The sequence below is a fragment of the Gorilla gorilla genome, chromosome 23 (genome assembly GCF_029281585.2).
Source record: "Gorilla gorilla gorilla isolate KB3781 chromosome 23, NHGRI_mGorGor1-v2.1_pri, whole genome shotgun sequence".
Classification (NCBI taxonomy): Eukaryota; Metazoa; Chordata; class Mammalia; order Primates; family Hominidae; genus Gorilla; species Gorilla gorilla.
The window spans coordinates 51747286-51761405 of NC_086018.1; positions in this window are offsets into that span (position 1 = coordinate 51747286).

Sequence of the window (14120 nt, forward strand, 5' to 3'; positions counted from 1 at the left end):
GTAGGTATTTCAATGTTCATACAAATGGCGGTGTAGATATTTCCATGTTCATAGAGATGGCGGTTTAGATATTTCCAGGTTCATACAAATGGCGGTGTAGATATTTCCATGTTCATAGAGATGGCGGTGTAGATATTTCCATGTTTATACAGATAGAAGTGTAGTTATTTCCATGTTTATAGAGATACCAGTCTGGATATTTCCATTGATATACAGATAGCTGTGTAGATATTTGCATGTTCATACAGATAGCGGTGTAGGTATTTCCATGTTCATACAGATGGCGGTGTAGATATTTCCATGTTCATACAGATAGCGGTGTAGATATTTCCATGTTAATACAGATAGCGGTGTAGATATTTCCATTTTCATACAGATAGTGGTGTAGATATTTAAATGTTCATACAGTTAGCCGTGTAGGTATTTCCATGTTCATATAGATGGCGGTGTAGATATTTACATGTTGATACAGATGGCGTTGTAGATATTTCCATGTTCATACAGATAGCGGTGTAGATATTTCCATGTTCATACCAATAGCGGTGTAGACATTTCCATGTTCATACATTTAGCGGTGTAGATATTTCCATGTTCATACAGATGGCGGTGAAGATATTTACATGTTCATACAGATGGCGGTGTAGATATTTCCATGTTTGTGCGGATGGCAGTGTAGATATTTCCATGTTCATACAGGTGGCGGTGTAGATATTTCCATGTTTATACAGATAGCAGTGTAGTTATTTCCATGTTAATAGAGATAGCGGTGTAGATATTTCCATTGATATACAGATAGCTGTGTAGATGTTTGCATGTTCATGCAGATAGCGGTGTATATATTTCCATGTTCGTACAGAGAGCGGTGTAGCTATTTCCACGTTCATACAGATAGCGGTGTAGATATTTCTATGTTCATACAGATAACGGTGTAGATATTTCCATGTTCATACAGACTGCGGTGTAGATATTTCCATGTTCATACAGTTAGCGGTGTAGATATTTCCATGTTTATACAGATAGCGGTGCGGATATTTCCATCTTTGCACAGATAGTTGGGCAGATATTTCCATGTTTATACAGATAGCGGTGTAGATATTTCCGTCTTAATAAAGATGGCTTTGTAGATATGTCCATGTTTGTACAGATGGCGGTGTAGATATTTCCATGTTCATAGAGATGGCGGTGTAGATATTTCCATGTTTATGCAGATAGCGGTATAGATATTTCCATGTTTATTCAGATGGTGGTGTAGATATTTCCATGTTTATAGAGATGGCGGTCTAGATATTTCCATGTTTATATAGATAGTGGTGTAGTTATTTCCAAGTTTATAGAGACAGCGCTGTAGATATTTCCATGTTTATACAGATAGCGGTGAAGATATTTCCATGTTTATACAGATAGTGGTGTAGATATTTCCATGTTTATACAGATAGCAGAGTAGATATATCCATGTTTATAGAGATAGTGGTGTAGATAATTTCAATTTTATACCGAGAGCACTGTAGATATTTCCAAGTTCATACAGATAGCGGTGTGGATATTTCCACGTTTATAGAGATGGCGGTGTAGATATTTCCATGTTCATACAGACGGCGGTGTAGATATTTCCATGTTTATAGAGATGGCGTTGTAGATATTTTCATGTTTACACAGATGGTGGTGTAGATATTTCCATGTTTACACAGATAGCGGTGTAGACATTTCCATGTTTACACAGATAGCAGTGTGGATATTTCCATGTTTATGCAGATAGCGGTGTACATATTTCCATGTTTATACAGATAGCGGTGCGGATATTTCCATGATTATACAGATAGTTGGGCAGATATTCCCATGTATATGCAGATAGCTGTGTAGATATTTCCATGTTCATGCAGATAGCGGTGTAGATATTTCCATGTTCATCCAGATGCCTGTGTAGATATATCCATGTTCATACAGATGGTGGTGAAGATATTTCCATGTTCATACAGATGGCGGTGTAGATATTTCCATGTTCATACAGATAACGGTGTAGATATTTCCATGTTCATACAGATGGCGGTGTAGATATTTCCATGTTCATAGAGGTGGCGGTGTAGATATTTCCATGTTTATGCAGATAGGGGTATAGATATTTCCATGCTTATACCGATTCTGGTGTAGATATTTCCATGTTTATGGGGATGGCGGTGTAGGTATTTTCATGTTTACACTGATGGCGGTGTAGATATTTCCATGTTTACACAGATAGCGCTGTAGACATTTCCATGTTTACACAGATAGTGGTGCGGATATTTCCATGTTTATACAGATAGTTGGGCAGATATTTCCATCTTTATACAGATAGCGGTGTAGATATTTCCATCTTAATACAGATGGCGGTGTAGATATTTCAATGTTTGTACAGATGGCAGTGTAGATATTTCCATGTTCATACAGATGACGGTGTAGATATATCCATGTTCATACAGATGGCGGTGAAGATATTTCCATGTTCCTACAGATGGCGGTGAAGATATTTCCATGTTCATACAAATGGCGGTGTAGATATTTCCATGTTCATAGAGATGGCGGTGTAGATATTTCCATGTTCATACAAATGGCGTTGTAGATATTTCCATGTTCATAGAGATGGCGGTGTAGATATTTCTATGTTTATACAGATAGCAGTGTAGTTATTTGCATGTTTATAGAGATAGCAGTGTAGATATTTCCATTGATATACAGATAGCTCTTTAGTTATTTCCATGTTTATACAGATAGCGGTGTAGATATTTCCATGTTCATACAGATAGCGGTGTAGATATTTCCACGTTCATACAGATAGCGGTGTAGATATTTCCATGTTCATACAGATATCGGTGTAGATATTTCCATCTTAATATAGATGGCTTTGTAGTTATGTCCATGTTTGTACAGATGGCGGTGTAGATATTTCCATGTTCATAGAGATGGCGGTGTAGATATTTCCATGTTCATACAGATAGCGGTGTAGATATTTCCATGTTCATACAGATAGCGGTGTAGATATTTCCATGTTCGTACAGATATCGGTGTAGATATTTCCATGTTCATACAGTTAGAGGTGTAGATATTTCCATGTTCATACAGATGGCGGTGTAGATATTTACAAGTTCATACAGATGGCGGTGTAGATAGTTCCATGTTCTTACGGATGGCAGTGTATATATTTCCATGTTCATAGAGATGGCGGTGTAGATATTTCCATGTTTATGCAGATAGCGGTATAGATATTTCCATGTTCATACAGACGGCGGTGTAGATATTTCCATGTTTATAGAGATGGCGGTGTAGTTATTCCCATGTTTACACAGACGGTGTTGTAGATATTTCCATGTTTACACAGACAGCGGTGTAGACATTTCCACGTTTACACAGATAGCTGTGTGGATATTTCCATGTTTATGCAGATAGCGGTGTAGACATTTCCATGTCTATACAGATAGCGGTGCGGATATTTCCATGTTTATACAGATAGTTGGGCAGATATTTTCATGTTTATACAGATAGCGGTGTAGATATTTCCATCTTAATACAGATGGCGGTGTAGATTTGTCCATGTTCGTACAGATGGCGGTGTAGATATTTCGAAGTTTATACAGATAGCACTGTAGTTATTTCCATATTTATAGAGAAATCTGTTTAGTTATTTCCATGAATATGGATATAGCTGTGTAGATATTTCCATGTTCATGCAGATAGCGCTGTAGATATTTCCATTTTCATCCAGATGCCGGTGTAGATATATCCATGCTCATTAAGATGGCAGTGAAGATATTTCCATGTTCATACAGAGGGCGGTGTAGATATTTCCATGTTCATACAAATGGCGGTGTAGATATTTCCATGTTGATAGAGATGGCGGTGTAGATATTTCCATGTTCATACAAATGGCGTTGTAGATATTTCCATGTTCATAGGGATGGTTGTGTAGATATCTCCATGTTTATACAGATAGCAGTGTAGATATTTCCATGTTTATTGAGATAGCAGTGTAGATATTTCCATTGATATACAGACAGCTGTGTAGATATTTGCATGTTCATAGAGATAGCGGTGTAAATATTTCCATGTTCATACAGATAGCGGTGTAGATATTTCCATGTTCGTACAGATATCGGTGTAGATATTTCCATTTTCATACAGTTAGAGGTGTAGATATTTCCATGTTCATACAAATGGCGGTGTGGATATTTCCATGTTCATACAGATGGCGGTGTAGATATTTCCATGTTTATAGAGATGGCGGTCCAGATATTTCCATGTTTATAGAGATAGTGGTGTAGTTATTTCCAAGTTTATAGAGACAGCGTTGTAGATATTTCCATGTTTATACAGATAGCGGTGAAGATATTTCCATGTTTATACAGATAGCGGTGTAGATATTTTCATGTTTATACAGATAACAGTGTAGATATTTCCATGTTTATAGAGATAGTGGTGTAGATAATTTCAATTTTATATAGATAGCAGTGTAGATATTTCCAAGTTCAAACAGATAGCGGTGTAGATATTTCCAAGTTTATAAAGATGGCGGTGAAGATATTTCCATGTTCATACAGACGGCGGTGTAGATATTTCCATGTTTATAGAGATGGCGGTGTAGATATTTCCATGTTCTTACGGATGGCCGTGTAGATATTTCCATGTTCATAGAGATGGCGGTGTAGATATTTCCATGTTTATGGAGATAGCGGTATAGATATTTCCATGTTTATACAGATGGTGGTGTAGATGTTTCCATGTTTATAGAGATGGCGGTCTAGATATTTCCATGTTTATAGAGATAGTGTTGTAGTTATTTCCAAGTTTATAGAGAGAGCATTGTAGATATTTCCATGTTTATACAGATAGCGGTGAAGATATTTCCATGTTTATACAGATAGCGGTGTAGATATTTCCATGTTTTTACAGATAGCAGTGTAGATATTTCCATGTTTATAGAGATAGTGGTGTAGATAATTTCAAATTTTTAGCGAGAGCAGTGTAGATATTTCCAAGTTAATACAGATAGCGGTGTAGATATTTCCACGTTTGTAGAGATGGCGGTGTAGATATTTCCATGTTCATTCTGATGGCGGTGTAGATATTTCCATGTTTATGGAGATGGCGGTTTAGATATTTTCATGTTTACACAGATGGCTTTGTAGATATTTCCATGTTTACACAGATAGCGTTGTAGACATTTCCATGTTTACACAGATAGCGGTGCGGATATTTCCATGTTTATGCAGATAGCTGTGTAGATATTTCCATGTTTATACAGGTAGCGGTGCGGATATTTCCATGTTTATACAGATAGTTTGGCAGATATTTCCATGTTTATACAGATACCGGTGTAGAAGTTTCCATCTTAATACATATGGCGGTGTGGATATGTCCATGTTCGTACAGATGGCGGTGTAGATATTTCCATGTTCATACAGATGGCGGTGTAGATATTTCGAAGTTTATAGAGACAGCGCTGTAGTTATTTCCATATTTATAGAGAAATCTGTGTAGATATTTCCATGCATATGCAGACAGCTGTGTAGATATTTCTATGTTCATGCAGATAGCGGTGTAGATATTTCCATGTTCATCCAGATGCCGGTGTAGATATATCCATGTTCATACAGATGGCGGTGAAGATATTTCCATGTTCATACAGATGGTGGTGTAGATATTTCCATGTTCATACAAATGGCGGTGTAGATATTTCCATGTTCGTACAGATGGCGTTGTAGATATTTCCATGTTCATAGAGATGGCAGTGAAGATATTTCCATGTTTATGCAGATAGCGGTATAGATATTTCCATGTTTATACAGATGGAGGTGTAGATATTTCCATGTTTATAGAGATGATGCTCTAGATATTTCCAAGTTTACAGAGAGAGTGGTGTAGTTATTTCCAAGTTTATAGAGACAGCGCTGTAGATATTTCCATGTTTATACAGATAGCGGTGAAGATATTTGCATGTTTATACAGATAGTGGTGTAGATATTTCCATGTTTATACAGATAGCAGAGTAGACATTTCCATGTTTATAGAGATAGTGGTGTAGATAATTTCAATTTTATACCGAGAGTACTGTAGATATTTCCAAGTTCATACAGATAGCGGTGTGGATATTTCCACGTTTATAGAGATGGCGGTGTAGATATTTCCATGTTCACACAGACGGCGGTGTAGATATTTCCATGTTTATAGAGATGGCGGTGTAGATATTTTCATGTTTACACAGACAGCGGTGTGGATATTTCCATGTTTATGCAGATAGCGGTGTAGATATTTCCATGTTTATACAGAGAGCGGTGCGGATAGTTCCATGTTTATACAGATAGTTGGGCAGATATTTCCATGTTTATACAGATAGCGGTGTAGATATTTCCATCTTAATATAGATGGCTTTGTAGATATGTCCATGTTTGTACAGATGGCGGTGTAGATATTTCCATGTTCATAGAGATGGCGGTGTAGATATTTCCATGTTTATGCAGATAGCGGTATAGATATGTCCATGTTTATACAGATGGTGGTGTAGATATTTCCATGTTTATGGAGATGGCGGTCTAGATATTTCCATGTTTAGAGAGATAGTGGTGTAGTTATTTCCAAGTTTATAGAGACAGTGTTGTAGATATTTCCATGTTTATACAGATAGCGGTGAAGATATTTCCATGTTTATACAGATAGCGGTGTAGATATTTCCATGTTTATACAGATAACAGTGTAGGTATTTCCATGTTTATAGAGATAGTGGTGTAGATAATTTCAATTTCATACAGATAGCAGTGTAGATATTTCCAAGTTCATACAGATAGCGGTGTAGATATTTCCACGTTTATAGAGATGGCGGTGTAGATATTTCCATGTTCATACAGATGGCGGTGTAGATATTTCCATGTTTATAGAGATGGCGGTGTAGATATTTTCATGTTTACACAGATGGCGGTGTAGATATTTCCATGTTTACACAGATAGCGGTGTAGACATTTCCATGTTTAGACAGATAGCGGTGTGGATATTTCCATGTTTATGCAGATAGTGGTGTAGGTATTTCCATGTTTATACAGATAGCGGTGCAGATATTTCCATGTTTATTCAGATAGTTGGGCAGATATTTCCATGTTTATACAGATAGCGGTGTAGATATTTCCATCTTAATACAGATGGCTTTGTAGTTATGTCCATGTTTGTACAGATGGCGGTGTAGATGTTTCGAAGTTTATAGAGATAGCGCTGTAGTTATTTCTATATTTATAAAGAAATCTGTGTAGATATTTCCATGTATATGCAGATAGCTGTGTAGACATTTCCATGTTCATGCAGATAGCGGTGTAGATATTTCCATGTTCATGCAGATGCCGGTGTAGATATATCCACGTTCATACAGATGGTGGTGAAGATATTTCCATGTTCATACAGATGGCGGAGTAGATATTTCCATGTTCATACAAATGGCGGTGTAGATATTTCCATGTTCATAGAGATGGCGGTGTAGATATTTCCATGTTCATACAAATGGCGGTGTAGATATTTCCATGTTCATAGAGATGGCGGTGTAGATATTTCCATGTTTATACAGATAGGAGTGTAGTTATTTCCATGTTTATAGAGATAGCAGTGTAGATATTTCCATTGATATACAGATAGCTGTGTAGCTATTTCCATGTTCATACAGATAGTGGTGTAGATATTTCCATGTTCATACAGATAGCGGTGTAGATATTTCCATGTTCATACAGATAGCGGTGTAGATATTTCCATGTTCATACAGTTAGCGGTGTAGATATTTCCATGTTTATAGAGATAGTGGTGTAGTTATTTCCAAGTTTATAGAGACAGCGTTGTAAATATTTCCATGTTTATACAGATAGCGGTGAAGATATTTCCATGTTCATACAGATAGCGGTGTAGATATTTCCATGTTCATTTAGTTAGCTGTGTATATATTTCCATGTTTATAGAGATAGTGGTGTAGTTATTTCCAAGTTTATAGAGACAGCGTTGTAGGGGTTTCCATGTTTATACAGATAGCGGTGAAGATATTTCCATGTTTATACAGATAGCAGTGTAGATATTTCCATGTTTATACAGATTACAGTGTAGATATTTCTATGTTTATGGAGATAGTGGTGTAGATAATTTCAATTTTATACAGATAGCAGTGTAGATATTTCCAAGTTCATACCGATAGCGGTGTAGATATTTTCACGTTTATAGAGATGGCGGTGTAGATATTTCCATGTTCATACAGATAGCGGTGTAGATATTTCCATGTTAATCCAGTTAGCGGTGTAGATATTTCCATGTTCATACAGGTGGCGGTGTAGATATTGTCATGTTCATACAGATGGCCGTGTAGATATTTCCATGTTCGTACGAATGGCAGTGTAGATATTTCCATGTTTATGCTGATAGCGGTGTAGATATTTCCATGTTTATACAGATAGCGGTGAAGATATTTCCATGTTTAAACAGATAGCAGTGTAGATATTTCCATGTTTATACAGATAACAGTGTAGATATTTCCATGTTTATGGAGATAGTGTTGTAGATAATTTCAATTTTATACAGATAGCAGTGTAGATATTTCCAAGTTCATACTGATAGCGGTGTAGGTATTTCCACGTTTATAGAGATGACGGTGTAGATATTTACATGTTCATACAGATGGCGGTGTAGATATTTCCATGTTTATAGAGATGGCGGAGTAGATATTTTCATGTTTACACAGATGGCGATGTAGATATTTCCATGTTAACACAGATAGCGGTGTAGACATTTCCATGTTTACACAGATAGCGGTGTGGATATTTCCATGTTTATGCAGATAGCGGTGTAGATATTTACATGTTCATACAGATGGTGGTGTAGATATTTCCATGTTCGTACAGATGGCGGTGTAGATATTTCCATGTTCATAGAGATGGCGGTGTAGATATTTCCATGTTTATGCAGATAGCGGTATAGATATTTCCATGTTTACACAGATAGCGCTGTAGACATTTCCATGTTTACACAGATAGCGCTGTGGATATTTCCATGTTTATGCAGATAGCAGTGTAGATATTTCCATGTTTATACAGATAGCGGTGCGGATTTTTCCATGTTTATACAGATAGTTGGGCAGATATTTCCATGGTTATACAGATAGCGGTGTAGATATTTCCATCTTAATACAGATGGCGGGGTAGATATGTCCATGTTTGTTCAGATGGCAGTGTAGATATTTCCATGTTCATACAGACGGCGGTTTAGATATTTCGAAGTTTATACAGATAGCGCTGTAGTTATTTCCATATTTATAGAGAAATCTGTGCAGATATTTCCATGTATATTTAGATAGCTGTGTAGATATTTCCATGTTCATGCAGATAGCGGTGTAGATATTTCCATGTTCATCCAGATGCCGGTGTAGATATGTACATGTTCATACAGATGGCGGTGAAGATATTTCCATGTTCATACAGATGGCGGTGTAGATATTTCCATGTTCATACAAATGGCGGTGTAGATATTTCCATGTTCATAGAGATGGCGGTGTAGATATTTCCATGTTCATAGAAATGGCGGTGTAGATATTTCCATGTTCATACAGATAGCGGTGTAGATATTTCCATGTTCATACATATAGCGGGGTAGATATTTCCATGTTCATAGAAATGGCGGTGTAGATATTTCCATGTTCATACAGATGGCGGTGTAGATATTTCCATGTTCGTACAGATGGCCGTGTAGATATTTCCATCTTCATAGAGATGGCGGTGTAGATATTTCCATGTTTATGCAGATAGCGGTATAGATATTTCCATGTTAAAACCGATGGTGGTGTAGATATTTCCATGTTTATAGAGATGGCGGTCTAGATATTTCTATGTTTATAGAGATAGTGGTGTAGTTATTTCCAAGTCTATAGAGACAGCGTTGTAGATATTTCCATGTTTATACAGATAACGGTGAAGCTGTTTCCATGTTTATACAGATAGCGGTGTAGATATTTTCATGTTTATACAGATAGCAGTGTAGATATTTCCATGTTTATACAGATAGTGGTGTAGATAATTTCAATTTTATACAGATAGCAGTGTAGATATTTCCAAGTTCATAAAGATATCGGTGTAGATATTTCCACGATTATAGTGATGGCGGTGTAGATATTTCCATGTTCGTACAGATGGCGGTGTAGTTGTTTCCATGTTTATAGAGATGGCAGTGTAGATATTCCCATGTTTACACAGATGGCGGTGTAGATATTTCCATGTTTACACAGATAGCGGTGTAGACATATCCATGTTTACACAGATAGCGGTGTGGATATTTCCTTGTTTATGCAGATAGCAGTGTAGATATTTCCATGTTTATACAGATAGCGGTGCGGATATTTCCATGTTTATACAGATAGTTGGGCAGATATTTCCATGTTTATACAGATAGCGGTGTAGATATTTCCATCTTAATACAGATGGCGGTGTAGATATGTCCATGTTCGTACAGATGGCGGTGTAGATATTTCCATGTTCATACAGATGGCGGTGTAGATATTTCAAAGTTTATAGAGATAGCGCTGTAGTTATTTCCATATTTATACAGAAATCTGTGTAGATATTTCCATGTATATGCAGATAGCTGTGTAGATATTTCCATGTTTATGCAGATACCGGTGTAGATATTTCCATGTTCATCCAGATGCCGGTGTAGATATATCCATGCTCATACAGATGGCGGTGAAGATATTTCCATGTTCATACAGACGGCGGTGTAGATATTTCCATGTTCATACAAATGGCGGTGTAGATATTTCCATGTTCATAGAGATGGCGGTGTAGATATTTCCATGTTCATACAAATGGCGGTGTAGATATTTCCATGTTCATAGAGATGGCGGTGTAGATATTTCCATGTTTATACAGATAGCAGTGTAGTTATTTCCATGTTTATAGAGATAGTAGTGTAGATATTTCCATTGATATACCATTAGCTGTGTAGATATTTGCATGTTCATACAGATAGCGGTGTAGATATTTCCATGTTCATACAGATAGCGGTGTAGATATTTCCATGTTCTTACAGATAGCGGTGTAGATATTTCCATGTTCATACAGTTAGCGGTGTAGATATTTCCATGTTTATAGAGATAGTGGTGTAGTTATTTCCAAGTTTATAGAGACAGCGTTGTAGATATTTCCATGTTTATACAGATAGTGGTGAAGATATTTCCATGTTCATACAGATAGCGGTGTAGATATTTCCATGTTCATACAAATGGCGGTGTAGATATTTCCATGTTCATAGAGATGGCGGTGTAGATATTTCCATGTTCATACAAATGGCGGTGTAGATATTTCCATGTTCATAGAGATGGTGGTGTAGATATTTCCATGTTTATACAGATAGCAGTGTTGTTATTTCCGTGTTTATAGAGATAGCAGTGTAGATATTTCCATTGATATGCAGATAGCAATGTAGATATTTGCATGTTTATACAGATAGCGGTGTAGATATTTCCATGTTCATACAGATAGCGGTGTAGATATTTCCATGTTCATACAGATAGCGGTGTAGATATTTCCATGTTCATACATATAGCGGGGTAGATATTTCCATGTTCATACAGTTAGCGGGGAAGATATTTCCATGTTTATAGAGATAGTGGTGTAGTTATTTCCAAGTTTATAGAGACAGCGGTGTAGATATTTCCATGTTCATACAGATAGCGGTGTAGATATTTCCATGTTCATACAGATAGCGGTGTAGATATTTCCATGTTCATACATATAGCGGGGTAGATATTTCCATGTTCATACATATAGCGGGGAAGATATTTCCATGTTTATAGAGATAGTGGTGTAGTTATTTCCAAGTTTATAGAGATAGCGGTGTAGATATTTCCGTTTTTATACAGATAACAGTGTAGATATTTCCATGTATGTAGAGATAGTGGTGTAGATAATTTCAATTTTATCCAGATAGCAGTGTAGATATTTCCAAGTTCATACAGAGATCGGTGTAGATATTTCCACGTTTATAGAGATGGCGGTTTAGATATTTCCATGTTCATACAGATGGCGGTGTAGATATTTCCATGTTTATATAGATGGCGGTGTAGATATTTTCATGTTTACACAGATGGCGGTGTAGATATTTCCATGTTTACACAGATAGCGGTGTAGACATTTCCATGTTTACATAGATAGCGTTGTGGATATTTCCATGTTTATACATATAGCCGTGTAGATATTTCCATGTTTATACAGATATCGGTGCAGATATTTCCATGTTTATACAGATAGGCAGATATTTCCATGTTTATACAGATAGCGGTGTAGATATTTCCATCTTAATACAGATGGCGGTGTAGATATGTCCATGTTCGGACAGATGGCGGTGTAGATATTTCCATGTTCATAGAGATGGCGGTGTAGATATTTCCATGTTTATACAGATAGCAGTGTAGTTATTTCCATGTTTATAGAGATAGTGGTGTTGATATTTTCAATTTTATACAGATAGCTGTGTAGATATTTCCAAGTTCATACAGATAGCGATGTAGATATTTCCACGTTTATATAGATGGCGGTGTAGATATTTCCATGTTCATACTGATGGCTCTGTAGATATTTCCATGTTCATACAAATGGCGGTGTAGATATTTACATGTTCATAGAGATGGCGGTGTAGATATTTCCATGTTCATACAAATGGCCGTTTAGATATTTCCATGTTCATAGAGATGGCAGTGTAGATATTTCCATGTTTATACAGATAGCAGTGTAGTTATTTTCATGTTTATAGAGATAGCAGTGTAGATATTTCCATTGATATACACATAGCTGTGTAGATATTTGCATGTTCGTACAGATAGCGGTGTAGATATTTCCATCTTCGTACAGATAGCGGTGTAGAAATTTCCATGTTCATACTGATAGCGGTGTAGATATTTCCATGTTCATACAGATAACGGTGTAGATATTTCCATGTTCATACAGATAGCGGTGTAGGTATTTCCATGGTCATACAGTTAGCGGTGTAGATATTTCCATGTTCATACAGATGGCGGTGTAGATATTTACATGTTCATACAGATGGCGGTGTAGATATTTCCATGTTCATACAGATGGCCGTGTAGATATTTCCATCTTCATAGAGATGGCGGTGTAGATATTTCCATGTTTATACAGATAGCAGTGTAGTTATTTTCATGTTTATAGAGATAGCAGTGTAGATATTTCCATTGATATACAGATAGCTGTGTAGATATTTGCATGTTCATACAGATAGCGGGGTAGATGTTTACATGTTCATACAGATAGAGGTGTAGATATTTCCATGTTCATACAGATTGCGGTGTAGTTATTTCCATGTTCATACAGATAACGGTGAAGATATTTCCATGTTCATACAGATAACGGTGTAGATATTTCCATGTTAACAGATAGCGGTGTAGATATTTCCATGTTCATACAGTTAGCGGTGTAGATATTTCCATGTTCATAGAGATGGCGGTGTAGATATTTCCATGTTTATGCAGATAGCGGTATAGATATTTCCATGTTTATACAGATGATGGTGTAGATATTTCCGTGTTTATACAGACGGCAGTCTAGATATTTCCATGTTTATAGAGATAGCGGTGTAGTTATTTCCAAGTTTATAGAGACAGCGTTGTAGATATTTCCGTGTTTATACTGATAGCGGTGAAGATATTTCCATGTTTATACAGATAGCGGTGTAGATATTTCCATGTTTATACACATAGCATTGTAGATATTTCCATGTTTATAGAGATAGTGGTGTAGATAATTACAATTTTATACAGATAGCAGTGTAGATATTTCCAAGTTCCTACAGATAGCAGTGTAGATATTTCCACGTTTATAGAGATGGCGGTGTAGATATTTCCATGTTCATACAGATGGCGGTGTAGATATTTCCATGTTTATAGTGATGGCGGTGTAGATATTTTCATGTTTATACAGATGGCGTTGTAGATATTTCCATGTTCTTAGAGATGGCGTTGTAGGTATTTCCATGTTCATACAGATGGTGGTGTAGTTATTTCCACGTTTATAGAGATAGCAGTGTAGACATTTCCATTGACATACAGATAGCTGTGTAGATATTTCCAC